The 22054-nt window shown below is 45.7% G+C and overlaps 1 protein-coding gene across 1 annotated transcript in view; it reads right to left on the minus strand.

Annotated features, from left to right (window-relative positions):
- The window catches only part of TJP2 (tight junction protein 2), a 110607-nt gene extending 91640 nt beyond the window's left edge, over positions 1-18967 (minus strand). Inside the window, exon 1 of the mRNA XM_082241517.1 lies at positions 18865-18967. The gene's annotated coding sequence lies outside the window, so the exon portion shown is untranslated. The remainder of the gene's footprint in view (positions 1-18864) is intronic.
- Between the last annotated feature and the right edge of the window lie 3087 nt (positions 18968-22054).

Genomic DNA, 22054 nt, shown 5'->3' on the forward strand with positions numbered 1-22054 from the left:
TGGGGCCAGTAATGGTGTTGTCCTGGTGTATGTGGCAGCAAGGTTGGCAACTGGGTTTATTGCAGGCTCTGGTACCGGTGTCCATGTTAAGTCTGGTTGTTGTATTTTTGTGGGTGAGTTGTTTAAGATTGGGTGGCTGTCTGTAGGCAATGAAAGGTCTCCTCCCAGAGCTTGAGAAAGAGAACTGTCATTGTCTAGGAGAGGTTGTAGATCTCTGATGATGCGTTGTACTGTTTTAACTTGGGAGCTGTGATTACTAGTGGTGTTCTGTTATTTTCTTTTTTGGGTCTGTCTTGCAGCAAGTTCAGCCAATCACCCATTTCCACCACCCTTCTGATTAATACCCCTCCCCACCCTCTTACTGTATATAAGGCTCTGGTGACTTCTGTTTCAGTGTACAGTGTCTCTGAAGAAGTTTGCATGCAGACGAAAGCTCATACCAATAACTAACTTAGTTGGTCTCTAAGGTGCTACTGGAAGGATTTTTTTTTAATTTTGTTTCGACTACAGCAGACCAACATGGCTACCTACCTGTAACTGGGTTGATTATAGTTTAGTTTCAAAGTCTCAAACAGCAGTATCAGCAACCGAAGAGAATGCAGCCACTATGCTCCTCTTGTGGTCTTGCTGCTATGCTGCTATGATCTTAGCCATGGTTTGCCTTGTCATGCACACTGTGGTCATTGTTTGTCCCCTCCAGACAAATCATGAGCTGTAAATCAAGAACATACCTTGATGACAGCTTACGGCTTGTCTGGAGCAATACAAACCATAAGCACAGGTCCAGGTGACAAATTAAGCCAAACCATGACTTAGCTTACAGTTGTACAGCAGGACTTGAGCCACTGCCCCCACCCTGGGAGTCTGCATGGTGCACACAAGCATTTGCACTAAACCATGGTTTGGCTTAGCACTAGGCAGAAACAAGCTCACTCTCTAGAATTATTTCCCATCAACAGAATAGTTTAATCCAGTGTTTCCCAACCACTGTTCCACGGCACACTAGTGTGCCGCGAGATGTTGCCTGGTGTGCCGCGGGAAAAATTAAAAAATTCGAAAGATTTTTTTTTAAAGTCAAATTTTCGATTGGGGCACCGTCACTAGATGACCCCTGGGGTTCCCTCCCTCCCTCCCGCTCTGCGCCTCCCTCCTCCTCCTCCTCCGGGGAGGCCCTTCCTGGCTCTCGGCCAAGGCTTGGCGGCTGCCACTCACTCACTCGCTCGCCCACCCGTCCCTCCATCCCTGCACCCGGCCTCTCCCCCTCCGTCCCCGGCGCGGGGGCTGCCGGAATCCGTAGTCCCCTCGCCCTTGGGCTCCGCGCCCGCGCGGGGTGCGCGAACTACGTTTCCCAGCGTGGCCTGGCGGGCCGGGCGTTTTGTTTGAAGCGCTCTTCTCCCGGCCATGGAATGAGTGCAGCGGCGGCGGCAGGGCGGGCAGGGGCTCTTCCGCGCAGACCCTGCGCAGCCTGCCTGCGCCCCCGCGGAGATCGGGCGGCAGGATGGAGCCCGGGGATCCCCGCGGAGGCGGAGTGGCGGAGGCTGCCCCCCAGGTAGGGCTGCGTCGGGGGGTTTTTATTTTTGCAATGCTGCATCCGCGCCGGAGGGGACGCATCGGACCGCGGGGAGACCCCTTGGCGGGCGTGCAAGGCAATGCATGCGTGCAACTTCCACCGGCGCTCCGGACTTGGCAGGTGAGGGGGGTCCCCAGTGGGTGGCAGAGAGAGCCGGGAGGGCGAAGGGGAGCCGGGGGGGAGCAGCGCTGCTCCCCGAGCCGAGCCCGGGGGGAAACTTCGGCGTCGTTGCGCCGGGTGTTGGAAGCGGAGGCTGGCGGGGGCCCCTCACCTGCCAAACCTGGTCGCCTCTCATATATTTCGTGCATTGCATTCATCGCCCGCTTTCTCCTCCAAGGAGCTCCCGAGGGCGCGCGTGGTTCTCCCCGTGTTATTCTCGCAACAACAGCCCTGCAAGGTGGGTCAGGCGAGTGGCCCAAGGGAGCACCCAGGGATTGTCCTGGCCAGGTGGGGTGATTTGAACCCTGCTCTCTGCCCGGTCTTCATCCTCATTTAGCCCCCACATGTGCATGACTGTGCATGACTGAGGTTTTCCCCCCTCGTCTTGGCCATGGTGTGAGTCTGTGCTGTTAATTAATGGGGTTATGCCTTCGGAGAAGATGAGCCAGCCCTCAAGGAGGTGATTATGTAATTTGCTAGCAATTCATGTCCCTCCCGGCGTGACGCTGCGCGCTGACGTCACGGGGCTGTAACGTGGTGTGCCTCGAGATTTTTTTCATGAAACAAGTGTGCCTTTGCCCAAAAAAGGTTGGGAAACACTGGTTTAATCCTACCTTCTCCCCAGCCAATGTTAGGCTGGTAGAGGGACGGCTTCTCTGCACCAGCCTCTACTGCCAGAAAGCAGCATTGCTGGTGGTGCCACAGAAAACTACCACCGGAGGATGTCAGAGGAAAGCCCTGCAAAGGATATGGCAGTAACTTTAGATCCACTGGATCCAAGAACCTGTGGATCTCACAAGTTCAGGGCCCTCCAGGCTGACATAGAAAGAAACTAGAAAGAATCCTTCCCCACCTTCTGACCAGGCCAGCAGGAGCCAGCAGGGCTTGGGAGGCAGCAGTGGCCCAGTCCCTCCTTAGCACAGTCGTGGCGCTTTGAGGCCAAGTGAAAGGAAAGAAGTCAGAGGGCAGAAGGAGAACAGAGACGCTGAAGTTAGAAAGGTTCAGGATGAAGCTCAAACATGAATGTTTGTTTTGGAGCTCCCTCTCCTCTCCGGCTCCTCATTAGTCTCTCCTAATCACCATGATTGGCTTAGGATGCCAGGTAATCACCTAGCCTTTGCTTCTAGTACCAAGAGACAAAGAAAAAGACCCTGTGCACCACCAACCATTGTGTACTGGCACTTGCAAGTGTGTTGTTGTAAAAAATGACCAACACTGCTCAGACAAAGCAAATTGTGAAGGTTCTCAGGTTCAGGGCAAAGCCACTGAAACACAGTAAAGTCACACGGCCATGCTAGATATTTATCAGCATGATTTAATTAGGGCATAACTAATGCGTGCAGACATGTCGAGTGGGAAGAACAGCTTTGAAAGTCCAGGCCACAAACACAACTTTTAAGTACCTATGCAAAATATTGCAAGAAATTCGGGGGGGGGGTACCCAAAAATGTAGTAAAGATACTTTTGCACAATTGGAGTCTCCTTCCTTACTGACAGGACTGAGAAGCAACGGAAAGTGATTTCACTTGTTCTTACAAAATAAACAAAATGTAAAGGAACTCGGGTGGCCTATGTGGTTCTTTCCTCTTCTGTTTTATTTTTTTTTTTTTATAAAATTTTTATTGGGTTTTCACATTTTATATAGACAAAGACAAAAACACGAAAAACATAAAAACAAAAAAAAAAAATAAAACAACAAACATATATAGTTTCCAAAAAAAAACAAAAAACCTTATTTTCTAACCCTGGTCATTGACTTCCCCCCACCCCCTCCCTTGCATCCCTATTCCCAAATTTGTATCCGCAAATTGGCATTTCCTTATCCATCTTAATATTAGTCCTTTATATATATAAGAAAAGCAAAATTAAATTTATTCTAAGTTGGACCTCAGTTCCCTTCCAACGATTTCCCATTTTGTCCTAAATAATAATCTTGTTAGCTAAATCCCATAGTCTTAAGTGTTGTTGAAACTAGATTCTTCCCTCCCACCCTTCCCCGGTTTGTGTCCCTTCCAAAAACATGTCCAAAATAGCAATTATTAGCCCGGATTCCTCACGTCCGAGGCTCTCAAATCTCTTTCAGTCCCTCTCCGCCGGCCTAGTTGGCAATCCTTTGTGTCGGTCTTCACGTCTCGAAAGAGTTCTTTCACAGTCAGTCCAAAATCTCTTCCCATATTTGCAAGCAACTGCTGAGGAATTTCCACAAGGCATGAATTTTGAACATAATCAAAGTCAGAGTCTATGTGGAGGCCCCAATTATATTTCTTTATTTTAAATTCCTTGATTTCATAAATTCCCAGGGCCTCCACTTTCATCTTCTGGATCTTTCGTAGATTTGTAGTAGGTTCAGTCCAATAGTCTCCTTGTTTATATTCCACAGATGTCAGCTTCTGGACAATATTTTCCCATTTCAGTTCTTCTCTTTCTTGTTTTGTCTTCTCCTCTTCTTTGGTTATCATTTCCGGCTCAGCTGTGGATTCTTTCTCAGCCAGGTTCTCATTACATTGAACAGAACTACTTGTTTCAGAATTCAAGGTCATCAATTGCTCACTCATAGCCGTAGTCTGTTCCTGTAAGATTCCAACCAAATAAAACATCCTTTCGATTTCTCCCAGTATCTTTCCATCCACAGCCATTGTAATTCCACAGATTTCCCCCTAGAGGGAATCTGGTTACTTAGTGTTCTTTTCTCCAACAGTCCTCTGTCTTATTATTGATTCTTTGTTTCCAACAATTTTAGTTCAATTGTAACTCCTTTTAATCCAGAGGGGTCTTAAGTAGCAATTTTTCTACTATTAACAGTCCGTTTGACAGCTTTGACAGCTGTCAAACTCTGCTCTTCTTATACAAGCTCCAAAGTAGGACACTCCCGGGCCCGGGAGGGGGGGTTGTTTACAACAGAAATATACCCCTTCCAACACTCCTCTCTCCTGCTCAAACAAATTCCTTTTCCAAATCTTGGAAGTTACTGTCTTTTTAAACTCACCCTTTACAGGGTAGGCACTCCAGCTTAGTTCTTTTATCGTTGCTCTGGATCGTCTGCAAGGGGGGGGTGCGGACTTCCTTTTAACACATCCCCCGATCGTCTCAAATTCAATAGGTGAAATTCTTAGAATCCAAATTCAATTAACTCACGGGTTCTTTTTCTCAGCCGAATTTCAAGGAAGGAAGTCAGCGCTCTCCGGTCATGGCTCGCGGCTTCGCTCAGCAGAGGTAGCGATGGACTCTCGGTGCCACGCCACCCCCCGTATCCCCTCCGCAGCCTTTAAAAAGGCTCTTTGCGAATCAGGGGGGGCGCTTAAGGCACCCACCGAGTCTTCAGTCCGCAGGCTTCCGTGCCTGCGGTTTTAAGGGTCCCCGTGTCGCCGGCACGGCAAAGACCCGTCCCCCGCTGAGCCGATTCCCTCCGGAGCTCGGAGGGAATCCGCCATTCCCAGATCGCGCCAACCCCGGAAGTCTTTCCTCTTCTGTTTTAGCCTCAGAACAAGCCTGTGAGGCATGTTGGGCTGAGAGTGCATGACTGGCTGCGCCTAAAATCACTCTGTGAGCTTCATAGCCAAGCTGAGATTTGAACCAGATCTCCTCACTCGAAGTCTGAAGCTCTAACACAGAGATGGGCAACCTCTGGTCTCATCAGTCCCAGGCAGCATGGACAATGGTCAGGAATGATGGGAGTTGCAGTCCCAACAATATTTGGAGGGTGACAAGTTGCCACATTACTGCTCTAACATTCTAGTCCCCCACATTTTAGGCCCCATTTAAAGCAGAGTCATATCCCTTCAATGATCAGTCCCAGTGGCGTAGCGTGGGTTGTCAGCACCGGGGCAAGGCAAGTAATTTGTGCCCCCTAACCCGTGGATTTGCGCCCCCTAGCCCTAACCCCAGATGTTGCGTCCGGTGCGGCCGGCCCCCCCTGCACCCCCCACGCTACGCCACTGATCAGTCCCTCTTCCCTTTGAAAAGTCGTGACTATTTAAAGGGGTTTAAATGTATATAAATACCTACATACATAACACCACAGCCCTCATCAGCTTTAAGAATCTGTTTATTTATCTATCTTTGTCCCCTCACATTATGATCCAAATCAACATGGAATAAATCTGCACCACCTGCTAACAAAAGATAAAACAAGGTGCTCTCATTTAAATTTTTCCCTTAGCTTATTTGCAAAGTCTTTACAAATGCCAATTTGAGCCATCTGATCGGATTGCTCCCAGACTTTAAACAGAATTAAAAGGAATGTTGCCTAAAATCTTACAAAAATACAAACCACAAAAACATCATAGAAAAGGTATTTACAACATTTTCTTTCCAAATAGACTGTTTTCCACTGGGGGAAAAACTGGGGGACCCTCCAGAGCGGAACTGTGGTATCTGGTCCTGTTTCACAAGTGCAAAGTTCATTTGCAGAAATGGGCAGACATAACTGGACGCCACCACTAAATTTCAGTGGTGTGTTCTGAGTACAACTTAGTCGGCTATCACCCTATAGAACTGTTCTCCAGTTTATTTTGTTAGTCAAAAACATACAACTAAATAGATTACAACAGTCTCCACACTGCCTTGGTCCCCAACTCCCTGTCAAAATAACGTTTGTTTGGCTTTACTTTGGCCCGGCCCCTGACTCTGTCAATGATTCAGTCACTGTTCTTGGAACTAATCTTGGCTCTCTTATAAGGCTAAACAAACTAGAAATATGTACCTATTTTATAGATGTTTAAATCCTTAATAATAATCTATAACTATGCATGGTAAGTGGTTGTTAGTTAATGTGTATAGTCTCTGGGTGAGATCATATGTTTTTAGTTATTGGCTCTGAATGTATTTCTAAATCTTATTTTGTGGCACGTTGGATTGCGGTAAATTGACAGCAGAGCTCCATGTGATTTGTGGGGAGCCTCGAATTACAGCCTGGTCCTGCCTATGTGACCTGTGCATCTGGGTGTAGCACACAGGTCACATAACTGAACATGCAGCTATGCTTGTATGATCCCCAGTCCAGGCTGAAAATTCTATTCCAGACACAGAAGCTGAGGACCTCCCGCCTCCACCTCATACCTCCAAAACACAAGTCCTCCAGCCCCACAGAACCAGCCCTCACTGCTATGTAAATGCGTTTTACATGGAAACATTTTCACAAGTTTATTAAATTATATTCATGGGAAGATATAAAGCCCCCAATTTATTATAATATATCACCATTTCATAATACAAAAAGAAAGAGGAACAACTGGATGTAATTTTTTCAAGAAGAAATTGTGCTTTTAAAACCCCCTGTACTTTATGAAGCTGTTGCTATGGATTGAAAATGGAAGAGACTCTTGAGCAGGAGAAAAATGTAAAAAGAATTTTATCTTCAAACAACAAGAATGTGATTCTAAATTGCAGTTTATTTTGCAACCCTCTCTGTATCTGAAACTGCTTGTTCAGCTGAGTTTCATCAACTATGGTTTACTCAAATATAATCCCATGAACTACCATGTAATCCCATTTATCTTACTAAATTTACTCCTTGTCCTACGGGCACCCCTGGCACCTCTGCCCCTTGGTCCCTCCTGCCCTTTGCTTGTTGCATATAATAATTTCCCAGAAGACTCCACATTTTACTATTGGAGACAGTTAGAAGAGGTTCAGCATGAAAGGATAGTGGAAATACATCACAAACAGAGGATCTGTACATTTCAGCTACATGCAACTGAAATAATTGCACGTACAAGCAGGGTAGATGTCAAGCCACAATTGTTGAGTTTATCCTCCTTACCAAACATTCTCATTCTAGAATTACATTTGCACGTGATATCAGATCTTAGTTTTGTGAATGAGCCTCAGTCTGATATATATGCTTTCCCTCCCCCCCACTCCCTTCTTCTCTTTCGTGTGGCTTCAACAGCAGAAGCATTTGTTTCAATTGCTATTATGTCCAAAACCAAACTATGGCTTAGTTTTAGTAAAGTAAAATGTAATCCATGGTTTCCGAATCAAATACAGGCAGCAACTGTCACAAACACATCTGCCCCAAGTAGAGAAGCACAGCACAAGTTAAGAAGCAATCAGACAGCCGGGAGCAGTCCCCCTCCCCCTTCCCGCAGAGAGCAGGAAGGAGAGACGTCCGCTCACTCAAGAAGCACTCCCCTGAGCCCAAGGAGTAGACATCTGGGAAAGGTATTAGGAAACAAACCCAGAAACATAAGGGTCATAGATTCAGGATATTCTGCAGAACCAGGAAGCACTCCTCAGAAGGGTCTACTGACGCGTAAGGTACGGAAGCTCCAATAGAGCGTCCGAGATTGTTTGTTTTGCGATAAATCTTCAAGCTAATTACAACCTGTGTGCTGTGCTATCAAGACGGCCTGGGCTCCTGACAGCAACCATTTTCGGGGCATCCAATCGACATTCAATCACCAACACACGGTTCCTTTTGGACCCTCAAGAAGGCGGGTGGGGTGTAACAGGGTGCGGTACAATTATACGCACTCTGCCAAAGCATGCGAGGTCCGGGAATGGAACCCCTGTGCAAAATGGTTGCTGCCTGTAACTAAAACACTTCTGTCCAATTTTCCCCATCATGGAACTCAAGGCAGCATTACACAGGGTCCCAGACAGTCGCCTATCCAGGCACCATAGGTGCTGGCTCCCAGGGGTCAAGGTTCTTTGGGCCCCATCAATCTTTTTTGTTAGGGGTTCAGTCTCTCTCCCCCCCCCCCATTCAGGCCGGGCATGGAGCAAGGATGTCTGAGACATTGTGCATGGGGCACCAGGGCGCCTGTTTTTCCGAAGATGGCACTTCTGCCAGGCACTAACCAGACTCAGACCTGCTTAGCTTCAACCAGGTGGCTGCATCCCTTGCCCTCAGACCATGTCCTGAGACTTCATGATCCCGGCTTGTTCAGATGAACCATTGTTAACATTAACCACAATTCAGACATAACGGCTCATTTCCAACCATCATTCCAGGCTTTTGAAAGTGGAGAAGATTTTAGCTTGTTTCAAGCCCAAGTTCCCTGTTTTGTACAAACATGGAAACTGAGGTTCCATGTTAATTAACAAACCAGGAAAACATGTGGAACTCTGTGTTTATGGGATGGATTCTTTTGGGGAAGTATTGCCTTGTCATTTTCACTTGGTTTAAGTGAACTAGATTCTCCCATGTTCTCACTACATTTCTGCTTGTTTTTCCCTTCTAAAACGTTCTGATCTGTCATATGGCATCATTTTAGATGAATTACTAAGACAGAACTAAGATATCTGAACATTTACAGGAAAAAACAAGAAGTGAAAACAAAGGAGAAGCCAGTTCAAATTGTTTGGTCCATTTGGCAAACTTCACAGGAAGCAAGCACAGAAAGAGGGGGAAATACTCTGTTGCACTGTTACCTCTAGTAGTGTTTGAGAAATCGCTTTAAACTAGCACATTTTATGTTTATGCTTTTGAACCAGGGAAGATGAAAGTCTCAGTGCCTGAAGAGAAATCAGTGAACAGTCTTTCACAAAAATCTAAGCCAAGTGCTGAGTAGATGATGTCTGGAAGACAGAGAATTTCAGGGTTGAAGGAAATCAGGAGACACGAGAAAAGGGTAACAGAATAACAAATAAACTGGAAATGGGCAGAGGGGTGTGTGTGATTTTTTTTCGGGGGGGGGGGAGGAGACAAGCGGGAAAGGAGAATGGGAGAAGAAATCACAGGAGATGGGCAAAACACTTTGAGAGGCATGTGGGGGTGGGAAGGGGAAAATAGACAACAAAAGCATTCTCCACTTGGTGAGCATCTGGATCAGCCAATTCTGCCTAAAATGGAAAGGCTGGCTCCCAATACCTCCAGAATCAATGTCTGTACTAGCATGAAGATTACATATCAGTAGAAAATGAAATCAGTAATTCCCAAGGGCTTATGCACCGCCACCTGCCTCCATTTTATGGCTTCCGCTTCCCCTGCACCACCATTTTGTGGTGGCCTCTAAGATTTTCAGCCATCTCATGTGCGTTCTGGGGTAGAAAGTCTTAGAACATCTGCTTTACCATTTTCTTGTAGGGAAAGTATGGCAACCTCTTTATCATTTTGGTTGTCCATATCTATACTTTTCCTAGTTCACAAGGTCCTATTTGAGATGGGGCAACTAGAATTGTGCAACATATTCCAAATGTAATTGCACCACAGATGATACTGGAGACAAATCATGTGAAACTCTCTCTTCTGTACAGTCAACTCTGTACCGTACTCCCTTTGTGTTATATGGGGCTTTGTTGTTGTTTAGTCTTTTTTTTTTAAATGATATTTATTACTTTTCAAACAGTTTCAACACAACACTACAAACAAAAAAGAAAAAAAGAACAATACAAATACAATACAAAAACACTACATACAAAACAAAACAAAAACAAACAAAAACAATTTAAAAACACCTCAAACATTTTCAATATCTTATCTTTCATTCGCTTATTTCCAACGACCTCCTCACACCTCCCTTTTTGTATTCCACTTCTATTAATTGTTTCAGCAATTCCTTTCCATCTTCCTCTGTTTTCTATCCTATAATTATCTTAACACATTCTTGCCTTATTTTTTCCTTTAATTTTCTATTAATCTATTTATACTTAATTCCTTATAACATTTCTACTAAAGCCATATAACTTCATTCCAATGTTCTTCTAACATTCATTAATTTTACAATATTTCTATATATAGTCTTTAAACTTTTTCCAGTCTTCTTCCCCCGACTCTTCTCCCTGGTCTTGGATCTTGCCAGTCATTTCCACCAATTCCATATAGTCCATTAACTGCATCTGCCATTATCCGACACTTCAGTTCTTTCAAGAAGCAGCCATTCTCTCAGCCAGCAAAAAGCAGATGGTTCACAACAAAGTTTAGGGGTCTGGCAGGGCAAGTCCACCTCCTTCTTTGGCATCCGTCAATATCTTAAATTTTACTCGAGGCTTCCTGCCCTGCCAAACAAATCTAGAGACGTCCCTCTGCCACCTCCTGAAACAATCCATCCCATCCAAAGCTTGCAATGTTTGAAACAAAAGCAACATCCCTGACAACACAGCAACCCTCATCCCCACCACAGCAACTCGGCCCAACAATAACAACTTCAGATTTGTCCATATTTCCAAATCCCCCTTCTCTTCAATCCAACGTCCTTCACAGTTATCCTTGAATAAATTCACATTTTTGGCGGTCATACTAACCCCCAAATACCTCTCTTTCTCAACCGATGTTAGTCCTGTCTCCTCCTGAAATTCTGTCAAGCTTTCCTTTTCCTCAGGTAGGGCTCTGATCCTCAAATTCATCTGTTTCTCTTTAAGTTCAATCATAACAAATGTCAGCTTATGTTCATCAAGTTGTCCTTGTATGGATGGGACTCTCTCTCTCTCCAGTTGTATTGCTTTACATTCAGCAGCAAGGGTTTTCTCCTTGACTTCATCCGCAGTTTGCCATATCAGAGTGGACTCCTGTATCAATTTCTGGATGGTTTCTGTATTGGTATTCACCTTTTGTCCCAGATTATTTAAACTTTCTGCAATTAAGTCTATTTTAATATTTGCAGCATCCACTTTCACATTTATCACGTCTGTTTTCTTGTGAAGCTGTTCCAGCAAATCGTTTATTTTCACTAATATGACCGCTAAGGCCTCTTCTGTCAACATTCCGTCTGTTTTTCCCTTTCCATTTGCCATAACACTTAAGAGATTCAAAGTCAATCCCAGAGCCTCACAATTCTTTATCTTGCAGCTGGAAATTCCCCTAGCCCAGCTCCTGTAGAGCAACCAATTTCAAAAGCTTCCACTAGGGGAAAACAGTTTCTATTTGTATTAGTCAGTACTGTCCTCTTTTAAACAATGTTCCAATAATCCAAAGTTAGTTTTAGTTTTCAGTTACTTTTACACCTTTAAAAACAAACAAACAAACAAAAACAGCCGGAGACAGTAGAAACAATGTATTCTCTTGTTTAGCTACCTGTCAATGGACGTTCTAAACGCTGTCAATGATGATTCCAAAAGACATCGATCCTGCTAGCAGCCCGTTTCCAGGGTCTGAGCGGCGGTATTTTAACTCTCTTGACTCTCTCCTACAGGCATATTCAGTCCACCACCCCCCCCCCTCATCTCCTGTCTCCAAAGGGGGGTTAAGTTCTTTGCCGATGGAGATTTAGCCTTTTTACAAAAGGCTTTCCAAGATTTCAGCTTGCAGGCTCATTGCTTTAGTTTATTTACAAAAGGGGAGGCGGACTTCCTGTATTGAACCTCCCCGTTTCGATGCCAAATTAAACGTTTAAAAATCCAATTACCCCACTTCAGCTCTACTCACGGGTAATTAGAGTCAAATTGTCCACAGGAAAAAGTCAGTGCTCTCCGGCAACAGCTATGCGGCTTCGCTCCGTGGAAGAAGCAGACTATTTGAAGCACCGCGCCGCTCACCCCACGTCGCTCTGGATCCCCGAAACCGGGTTTCCTCACGAGTAGGGGAGACACAAAAGGTGCCCGCCGAATCCCATGTTCACAGGCTTCTCCCGCCTGTGATTTTTATGGGTCTCCGCCTTTGCCGTGGCGGTACAGACCCAAATTCCCACAGGGCAAATTCCTCTTGATCAGAGGAATTTGCCGGAGGCACCAACCCGGAAGTCTGTTGTTGTTTAGTCTTTTAGTTGTGTCCGACTGTTCGTGACCCCATGGACCAGAGCAGACCAGGCACTCCTGTCTTCCACTGCCTCCCACAGTTTGGTCAAACTCATGCTGGTAGCTTCGAGAACACTGTCCCACCATCTCGTCCTCTGTTGTCCCCTTCTCCTTGTGCCCTCAATCTTTCCCAACATCAGGGTCTTTTCCAGAGAGTCTTCTCTTCTCATGAGGTGGCCAAAGTATTGGAGCCTCAGCTTCACAATCTGTCCTTCCAGTGAGCACTCAGGGCTGATTTCCTTCAGAATGGAAAGGTTTGATCTTCTTGCAGTCCATGGGACTCTCAAGAGTCTCCTCCAGCACCATAATTCAAAAGCATCAATTCTTCGGCAATCAGGCTTCTTTATGGTCCAGCTCTCACTTCCATTCATCACTACTGGGAAAACCATAGCTTTAACTATACTGACCTTTGTTGGCAACGTGATGTCTCTACTTTTTAAGATGGTGTCTAGGTTTGTCATTGCTTTCCTCCCAAGAAGCAGGCGTCTTTTAATTTCGTGACTGCTGTCACCATCTGCAATGATCATGGAACCCAAGAAAGTAAAATCTTTCACTGCCTCCATTTCTTCCCCTTCTATTTGCCAGGAGGTGATGGGACCAGTGGCCATGATCTTCGGTTTTTTGATGTTGAGCTTCAGACCATATTTTGCGCTCTCCTCTTTCACCTTCATTAAAAGGTTCTTTGATTCCTCCTCACTTTCTGCCATCAAGGTTGTGTCATCTGCATATCTGAGTTTGTTGATATTTCTTCCAGCAATCTTAATTCCGGTTTGGGATTTATCCAGTCCAGCCTTTCGCATGATGAATTCTGCATATAAGTTAAATAAGCAGGGAGACAATATACAGCCTTGTCGTACTCCTTTCCCAGGTATGGAGCTTACTCCCAGGTAATTTGGATTTTTGCCATTCTGGAAACAAATTAAGCCATTTTTTAGTTCTATCAAAATGCTTGTATTAAAATTCCAATAGCAAATCCAAGATTTAAAGTCCTTTAAAAAGAATTATTATGGGACTTCCGGGTTAGCGCCTCCGGTAATGGCTGAATTCCTCTGATCGGGAGGAATTTGCTTTGTGGAAATTAGGGTCTGGCCGCCACGGTGAAGGCGGGGACCCACAAAAAATCACAGGGGACCCGCAAAAAATCACAGGCGGGAGAAGCCTGTGAACGTGGGATTCGGCTGACACCTTTTGCGCCTCCCCTACTCGCGGGGAAACCCGGTTTCGGGGATCCGGAGCGACATGGGGTGAGTGGCGCGGTGCTTCGAATTGACTGCTTCTTTCACGGAGTGAAGCCGCATTGCTGTTGCCGGAGAGCGCTGACCTTTTCCTGTGGACAATTTGATTTTAAAACAACTACCCATGAGTAGAACGGAAAATTGGATTTTTAAACGTCTTAATTTGGTACCGAAACGGGGAGGTTTCAAACAGGAAGTCCGCCTTCCCCTTTTGTAAATAGACTGAAGCAAAAAAGGCTGCAAGCTAAAGTCTTGGAAAGCTTTTCATAAAGGATTAAACTTCCATCGGCTAAAATCATCAAACCCCCCTTGGAAGCAGGAGGAGAGGGGGAAATTTTTAGACCACGTAAGCCTGCAGGAGAGAGTGAAGAAAGTCAAATTACTACCGCTCTGAACCTGGAAACGGGCTGCTAGTAAGACTGAAGTTTTGGAAATGCTCATTGACCGTGAATAGATCGTTTGTTGACAGTAAGTTAAAGAAGAGAAATACATTGTTTCCATTGTCTCCTTCTGCGTTTAAAAAAGAGTAAATGTAATTGAAAATTGAAACTAGTTTTATTGTTGGAACTGTGCTTAAAAGGATTGATACAAATAGAAATTGTTTCCCCCTAGAGGAAGCCTTTGAAATTGTTACATGAGTGGAGCTGGGGGAATTTCCAGCTGTAAGACAAGACCGTGAGAGAATCTGGGATTGACCTTGGACCGCTAAGAATGTTGACAGAAGAAGCCTTAGTGGTTGCATTATGTAAGATTAATGACTCACTGGAACAGCTCCATAGGGAGACAGATGTGATGATTATAAAAATTGATAACTTGGAACAAAAAGTGACCAACTTGGGACAAAAAGTGAATATTAATACAGAAACTACTCAGGAATCGATACAGGGATCTACTTTGACATGGCAAATTGAGGAGAAGGCGGGGGAGAAAGTTGTTAGAGCCCCAGCCTCGCGTATGCAATTTGATGACTATAAGTGGATGCCTGTTACGACTGAATTTAGAGAAAGCCAGACTGTGAGGATTGGAGCCCCGCTTGGACTGGAGAAGGAAAGTTGGATAGATCCCTTCATGCAGGGATTTATTAACCTTTGGGACCTGGACTTGGGTCAGGAGGAGACTGGAGTTGTGGGGACTGCCAGATTTGGAGGAACTTTGAAATGCGACTGGAAATATCTTGTGAATTTTACTTTTAACTATGGAGATTTGGCTGATTTGTTGAGAAGGAATAAAAACATTGCTAGGTGGGAATGTCCCCGAGATCTACTTTTCAGCATCAAAGGAAGGAAAATAAGAACAAGATCAGGAGAAGACAAAGTAAAGTGCATGTATAAACATGAAGAAGACTCGCAGAAGGGACTTGGAAAAGAGTTAAGAGCCTCGGGCAGAAGATCACCAGGTTGATGGACTATATGGAATTGACGGAAAGGACTGGCAGAATCCGAGACCAGGGAGAAGAGACGGTGGAAGAATATTGGAAAAAGTTTAAAATTTATATATGGAAATAATGTAAAATTAATGAGTGTTAGAAAAATGTTGGAAGGAAATTATATGGCTTTAGTAGAAATGTTTTAAGGAATTAAGCATAAATAAGTATTATAGTTTTAATGGAAAATAAGGTTAAAATATGTTAAGATAACCATATGACAGAAAATAGAGAAAGATGGAAAGGATTTGCTGAAATAATTAATAGAAATGGAATACTAAAAGGGAGGTGAGAGGAGGTTGATGAAACAAGGGAATGAAAGAGAGGATATTGAAATGGTATGATGTGTGTTTTTTGAATTGTTTTTGCTTTTGTTTTGTTTAATGTGTTAATGTTGTGTTGTGTATTGTTTATATATTGTACTGTATGTTTTTTTCCCTTCTTTTTTTCCCTTTCTTTTTGTAAGGTTTAAAAGTAATAAATATTATTTTTTAAAAAAGAATTATTATGGAAGTACTGCAAGATGAGACTTCAAATCACAATGATTAAAAGTTAAAAAAACACACATGGTAGAAAATTATGTTAGCTGAACAAAACAAAAACAAAAAAACCAAAGTGAGAGAGCTATCTTGTACATGGTAAAATATGTAATCATTCCATTTTATGAAGTACTTAACAGCTGACTAGGCAGCACTGAGTTTTTGACTCCCTCCATCCAACCCCAAATTAAAGTTGAGAAAAAATAAAACTTTTCCAGACTTCTCTATCAGGATTCTTTTGCGCATTTACTTATTCAGGCTACCATTAAAAAGCTCAAAGTTCAGTGCTCTGGGGATTAAATGCAAAGGCCGCATTCAATTACCCACAAGCAAGATAGAAATGTCAGACCCAGGACATTTGCACTGCCTGGTCTAATATTGAAGCTTCCTGTCAGAACAAAATTAAAGATCTTGGCAGGTAAGGAAAAAAGAAAAAGAAAAAAGGCCTTGAACATTGGCTTGTCTATTGTTTCTGAGTTTCTGCTGTGGCCCCATCATTAATAAATAAGGCAGGAACCAACCCTGCACTATTTCCCCAGTGTTTAAAAAACTGGACAGACCTGTTAGGAAGAACTTAAGATTTCATTCTAATACAGACAGGAATTTCTGGGTTTTTAAAGATCTGCTGCATGGTTCATCGTCTCTCCCCTACTCACTGAAAAAGACACACGTACAGCCTCCTCCTTAAAGCATTCTGCTAGCAGAAACTCTGCTGACCACAAGCAGTTTTTATGTGGGGATCATATGGAACTACGCATGTTGACAAGGCAGTTGCCAAACTAGCAAGGGTACCTTGAGCCCTCGCTCAGGACGCAGCCCAGATGGAACCCAGAAAGCAAGGGGGCATTTCCCAAGGGCACAGACCCTCCTAGTTGCCATCCTATCCATCCTCTAAGGTGGACTAGCAATATTTTAGAAGATGGAGAACACAAACTGAATAACACATGACTGTACTTGGTTGGGGGGGGGAGCGCTGCCGTGAGGCCCAAATGCAGTTCTCCAAACCTCTCTCTCTCTGCACTCAGAGGGACTTTCCCCAGGCCACTTCTGCTGCCTCGCCAATCCACTCTGCGGCCCTACTCCAGACCCCTTCCAAGTGTTTCTCCCCCTTCCACTGCCCTGGCTGGAGAAAGTCCTTGCATCCCGATAATGCCTCCTGCTTGCCTGGACGAGGACAGGTTTAATACTCTGCTCCCAGAAAGTTGCCCAGACCCTCAGACTGAAAAAAGTTCCTCATCCCTGGCCTAGTGAGTTCAGGGCTTTGCAACAATCTGAGAGAGATTGCTCAGAGCTACAGAACAGCTTCAGGCCCGAACAGGACGTGACACTGACTGGACATGCAGGAATGCATGCCTTTTAGAGTTGTTGTTCTTCTTGCTGCTGCTAAAAGCAGTTGAAAGGAGGGATCTATTTGGGATCTGCCCTTATGCCATGTCCCCAATCTAAACCGCCTCCCTTTATTTGCCTGTGTGTTTGCTCTGGGTGGCGCTGGGCTGTGGAGAGGAAATGCACTGAGGAACCAGCGCTGGGGGAAAGAGTTGCCCCCCCCCCGGCCATGCTGCAGCAATAAGTCTCACCAGACACATAGGCTCCCACAGCTGCTTTTAGCAAAATATAAAGGAAAGAAAGAAAGAAGACACACATTCACACAATTGTGTTCTCAGTTGTTCCGGATGAATGGACCTGAGCTAATGGGTACCAGTTTATAAGGTGTTTTGACTGAACAGCTACACCTGAAGCTGACAGACTGTCTTTGGCTGGAATTGCCCAAGTGGATTTCAGGCAACAGATAGAAGCTGGACCAGACGACCTTTGAGGTCTCTTCTAACATAATGTCTGACCTGCACCTGCAAGAAATCAGTTCTGCAGAGTGCAATGCTAATATTAATGCATGCTCCTTCAGTGTGTTGGTGACTGCTCAACACTTTGTTTAAGGCAAGCCCACACAGACATATAATTTTATTATGTAATTTGTTTTAAAACTGCCAGGGGCGCTGACTTATAAAAAATATTGGGGGAGCCCATGAATAATAAATAATAAATAAAAGCTCATGAATAATAAGCTCATGAATATGCAGATAAAGTGGCGCCACCTCCTCGTGAGCGAATAGGGGAGAGCGTGCTGCGCCTATTAATCAGCTCCAAAGGAAATTGGGTGGAGCTTTTGCTCGGGAGGGAGGGCAGGAGGCATGCAGGCAGCCCGACCCTGTGCATTTTGGGCTGGGGGAGGGGTGGCGATGGCGCTCTGCTGGAGGGGCGCCCGAGATTATTGGGGGCGGAGCCCCCCCAAACGAATTTTTGAGGGGGCTCGGGCCCCCTCAGGCCCCATGGAGTCGGCGCCTATGAAAACTGCTGATGTTATTTATATGTTGATGAATGTTATGTCAACATCTTTTCAATGTTTGATTTTTTCAGTACAGTATCTTTTTAAAAAGCTTTCTCATGTTGTACATTACTTAGAGCTCTTTGTGGACTAAGTGTATATAGAGTCTGTTAAATAAAAAATAAATAAAACAAACCAGCATGACACAGGATGTACATAACAGAGCACACCACCTTGGAATCCCCCCTCCTCCGTTGTCATTGGGCTCCAAAGCAGCCTTCTACCCAAGACAATTGTGGGGCGGATGAAGGGAGACTCCCTTGCTCCCGGCCCTCAACTTCCCTGCTCAAAATGGCTTGAAAAAATATCCTTTTGACTCCAACAGAAACATGTTTCAGCTCCAAACAAACTGCAGTTTCGTAAAATTAATCAATGATATCTGAAAATAGGAGAAGCGCATCCCCTGAAAAACCGAAGGTCTTTCAAGAAGTAATAAGCGTATAAGTTGCAAAAGAAAACAATCTTAATGTTTTCAATTCGAATTCCTGCAACCCCCTTGGAAGCGCCCCGCCTGCCCGCCCGCCCCACCTGCGGCGCCAAGGGGCCGGCCTGGGCCCGGGGAGTCCTGGCCACGCCTCGGCCTCCAGCCCCAACCCCAACCCCGCGAGCTGGGAGAGGCCGGCGGGAAAGAGGAGCCGCCGCCGCCAGCCAGGAAACCGGACGAACCGGCTCGAGTCCCGCAGTCCGGAGGGAAAGGGGCCAGGAAGGCGCCGCGGGGCGCAAAGGGCACCACCTGGGTTCCCGCGCCAGCCCCTCCAAGGGGAGCCCTGGGCAGCCCCGTCTGAAGCCTCCCGCTGCCCGTCCACGAAGTTGTCCCCGTGGGAAGCTGCGCCCCGCTGCCCGGAGCGGAGGGAGGCCGAGCGCAGCCCGCCCCGACGTACCTGGAGCAGCGACGCCGAGCCCCTCGCCCCCGCCCGGACCCCGACTCGGCCAGGCGCGCCCTTCGCTCCGCTCCTCGCGGCTCCGACTCCGGCGGTTTCCTGTTTCGAGGGGGCGGGATGCCCCGGGGAGGCGGGCGGGCAGGTGAGCGCCGCGCCCCGCCTCGGAGAAGGCGGCCGTGGGGCCGGGAGTTCAGCGGAGAGACTTGGCAGCTGGAAGCGTCGAGTTCGACGGCCCCCGAGGCTCCCTCGCCCACCCCCGGCCCCGCGTGGGCGCCAGCGGCAGAAGCGTCGCGCCCCTCGGAGGAGTCTCGGAGCGAGCGTCCTCCCCGCGTGGAAACGGAGCCTCGGCTTCTGGGCGCTGAGCCTGGGAAACGGGGCTGGACCTCCGAGGAAGCGGAATGGCGGAAGACTCAGGACAGATGCTTCATGCGGCGCAGTTAAACCGCGGAACTCCCTCCCACGAGAGACAGTCCCATCCTCTTTTTAAAACCAAGGGGGATTGGAGCGATTCACGGAGGACCAGACCAAGTGACGCGTAGTCCCGAGGGCGAAGCTCCGCCGCAGCGGGAGTCCGTCGGCTTCCCAATGCCAGTTGCTGTCGGCGGAGTTTCCCCGGCGGGCTCCTGCGAGAACGGGGGGCTGGCCTGCTCCGACAGCGCTATTCCGGTGTCCTTGCATAATTCGACATACTCGTGGTCTCTGCTTCTGGAAGTGGCTGGCTCACTCTGCACATAGCCGTGCCACGCAGTGGGAATCGAAGCAAACACAAAACAACACCCTGGGAAGGGAACCTAGATGGCAGTGCTTTTTTTTCTTAAAAAGGGGTACTCTTTATTTTCCTACTCATGTTGAAATACTGCCCCTCAATGAGGGCAGACTTAGATTCACAAAACATTTAGGGGTATGCGTACCCCTGTGTCCCCCCCCCCCGCCCAGAAAAAAGCACTGCTAGGTGGAATCCCCACACATAAAAATCATTTTGAAAATGCTTTTAAAATACATTGAATTTTCCATAAGGCTCACCATCGTCATCTAGTGTCACATTGCATATCACACTTAAAACACAAAACGATTTATTTGGAGCTGTATAGCTGAGCTGCTAAACAAGATCAATGGGGCAGAATAAATTTGGAACAAGTCATTATGTGTAATTATTTATTCAAGACATGGAAGCCTCCAAAGGGTCTGAGCTTAGAAACTATATAGGAGCCCTAAGGCACAGCTGAAGGGGGGGAGGAGTTTCCGCACACACTGATCATAAACTAACTCCCTACGCACAATGCCCTGTCCTCCATTTTCCCAGAGTACGGATCTCACCCAGAGCGTGTGTGTACCTATGGGCTCTTGAATACTATCCTGACATTTCTTCTTGATGTTCATTCCAAATGCCTGAATAACATTGTGCAACCGAGGTGGCACTGACTGCCACAGACCTTTTTCTGTAACATTGGCCAAATGGTTTAATGTTTCTTACGATTTTTTTCTCTTCCTCTCCCTGGCTCAGCGAGAGCGTAATTTCCTTGAGAGACCTCCTCTTATTGTGTTTGCTCAAGGTTTGGCACAATAACCTCTACTGAGGTTACCTATTACATATATGCATTAGTCACAATTAGAACATTTTCCAATTTGAAAGCAGCGAGTTCTGTTTGAAGCAACAAAACAACTACAGTTGTACCTCGGGTTAAGAACTTAATTCGTTCTGGAGGTCCGTTCTTAACCTGAAGCACCACTTTAGCTAATGGGGCCTCCTGCTGCCGCGCCGCAGAAGCACAATTTCTGTTCTCATCCTGAAGCAAAGTTCTTAACCCGAGGTAATATTTCTGGGTTAGCGGAGTCTGTAACCTGAAGCGTATGCAACCCGAAGTACCACTGTAGTGAATATAAGACCTGGATGGTGCAAGTCAGAGTTCCAGCTTGAATCACTGACAACCAGTGATAGTCCAGTGATAGTCTTGTGGCCACAAGATTTGACTCATAGCTGTAGTTTTGGTAAGCTTACTACTGCTTATTAATGATCATTCTCAAGGCGATTTAGTTAAAAAGTTAAAAACATGAAAACACCAAATGTATGTTAAACAAGACTAAAGTCCTAGTAAAGTAGAGACCAATTTTTCTAGTTGTTGTAACAAAAATGCTTTTGATTGCTTCTGGAAAGTGCAGATTGTGGGCACCTTTCTTACCTCAACATAAATGCTCTTCCACAGAACAGGGACAGGCATTTCTACTTGTTATTTGGGACAAAAATTAGAGCTATTAAAAATTAAGGTCATTTTTATCCATTTCACTATAATGGGGAATCTAAAAATGTCTTTAACTTTTTTCTTGTTACAGAAGTGAATGAAATTTGCAATCATAGCCACTTCCCTCATAAGTTTAGCGTATCAAATGGTTGAAGGCAGATACACCCAGATTTTTTGTGCAGGGCAGCTTTAAAGTTTGCTTGTTATACAAATGACAAGTCTTAACTTCCCATTTTGTCAGAATTGGATGCTATTTGCAGGCATAGCCCTCCTTCTGAGGGGGTGAAGTGTACCAAATGTCAGACTCATAACTGCAGTATCTCCCACAGGGGAGGGATTTGCCAGTGTAAGGGATACAATAGGAATGGTTGGGGGGGGGAGGGGGGAAGAGCATGGATCCCCAGGAAACAATGTGGTGAGGAAAATATCACTCTCTAGCAATTACCTTTTCAACCCAAGCGGGGGGGGGGGGGGAGGCTTCTTTCACCAATGTAGTTTAGGTGATACAGCCTCATCTCCTGGGAGAGGTCTCCACAAGCCTTGCAAAGGAGAAAGAGGGTGGTGGGGAAAATACCATTGAGCCCCAGAAAAGATTGGCTAAATGTCACCCACACAACACACACCCTGTGCTAAGGGCCCTCTTATTCCAAGAGTCACTTGGGGATGTGAGCTTCAGCATTTTGGGAGGTAGAATGGAGATCTCCATTGACTTGCACAGGGGAAGAGAACAGATTCATGTGAAAAATAGTTTATAGCCCCTCCAAATTTCTGTGGTTGGAGTGCTCCAAGAAAATAATTCAGTGATTAAAGGCCAGACCTGTCCATCAAAAGTTTATTTTTAAAAACTATTCTCATTGGTTCTTCCTTTTTCTTCCCTCTTGTTTTATTTTTGCATGCTTGGAGAGACCATTCTAGAGAACAGCAGAATTGGCATAGTTCATAATCTGTAA

The sequence above is a fragment of the Podarcis vaucheri genome (assembly GCF_965113315.1).
Source record: "Podarcis vaucheri genome assembly, chromosome: 11".
In the NCBI taxonomy this organism is placed as follows: domain Eukaryota; kingdom Metazoa; phylum Chordata; class Lepidosauria; order Squamata; family Lacertidae; genus Podarcis; species Podarcis vaucheri.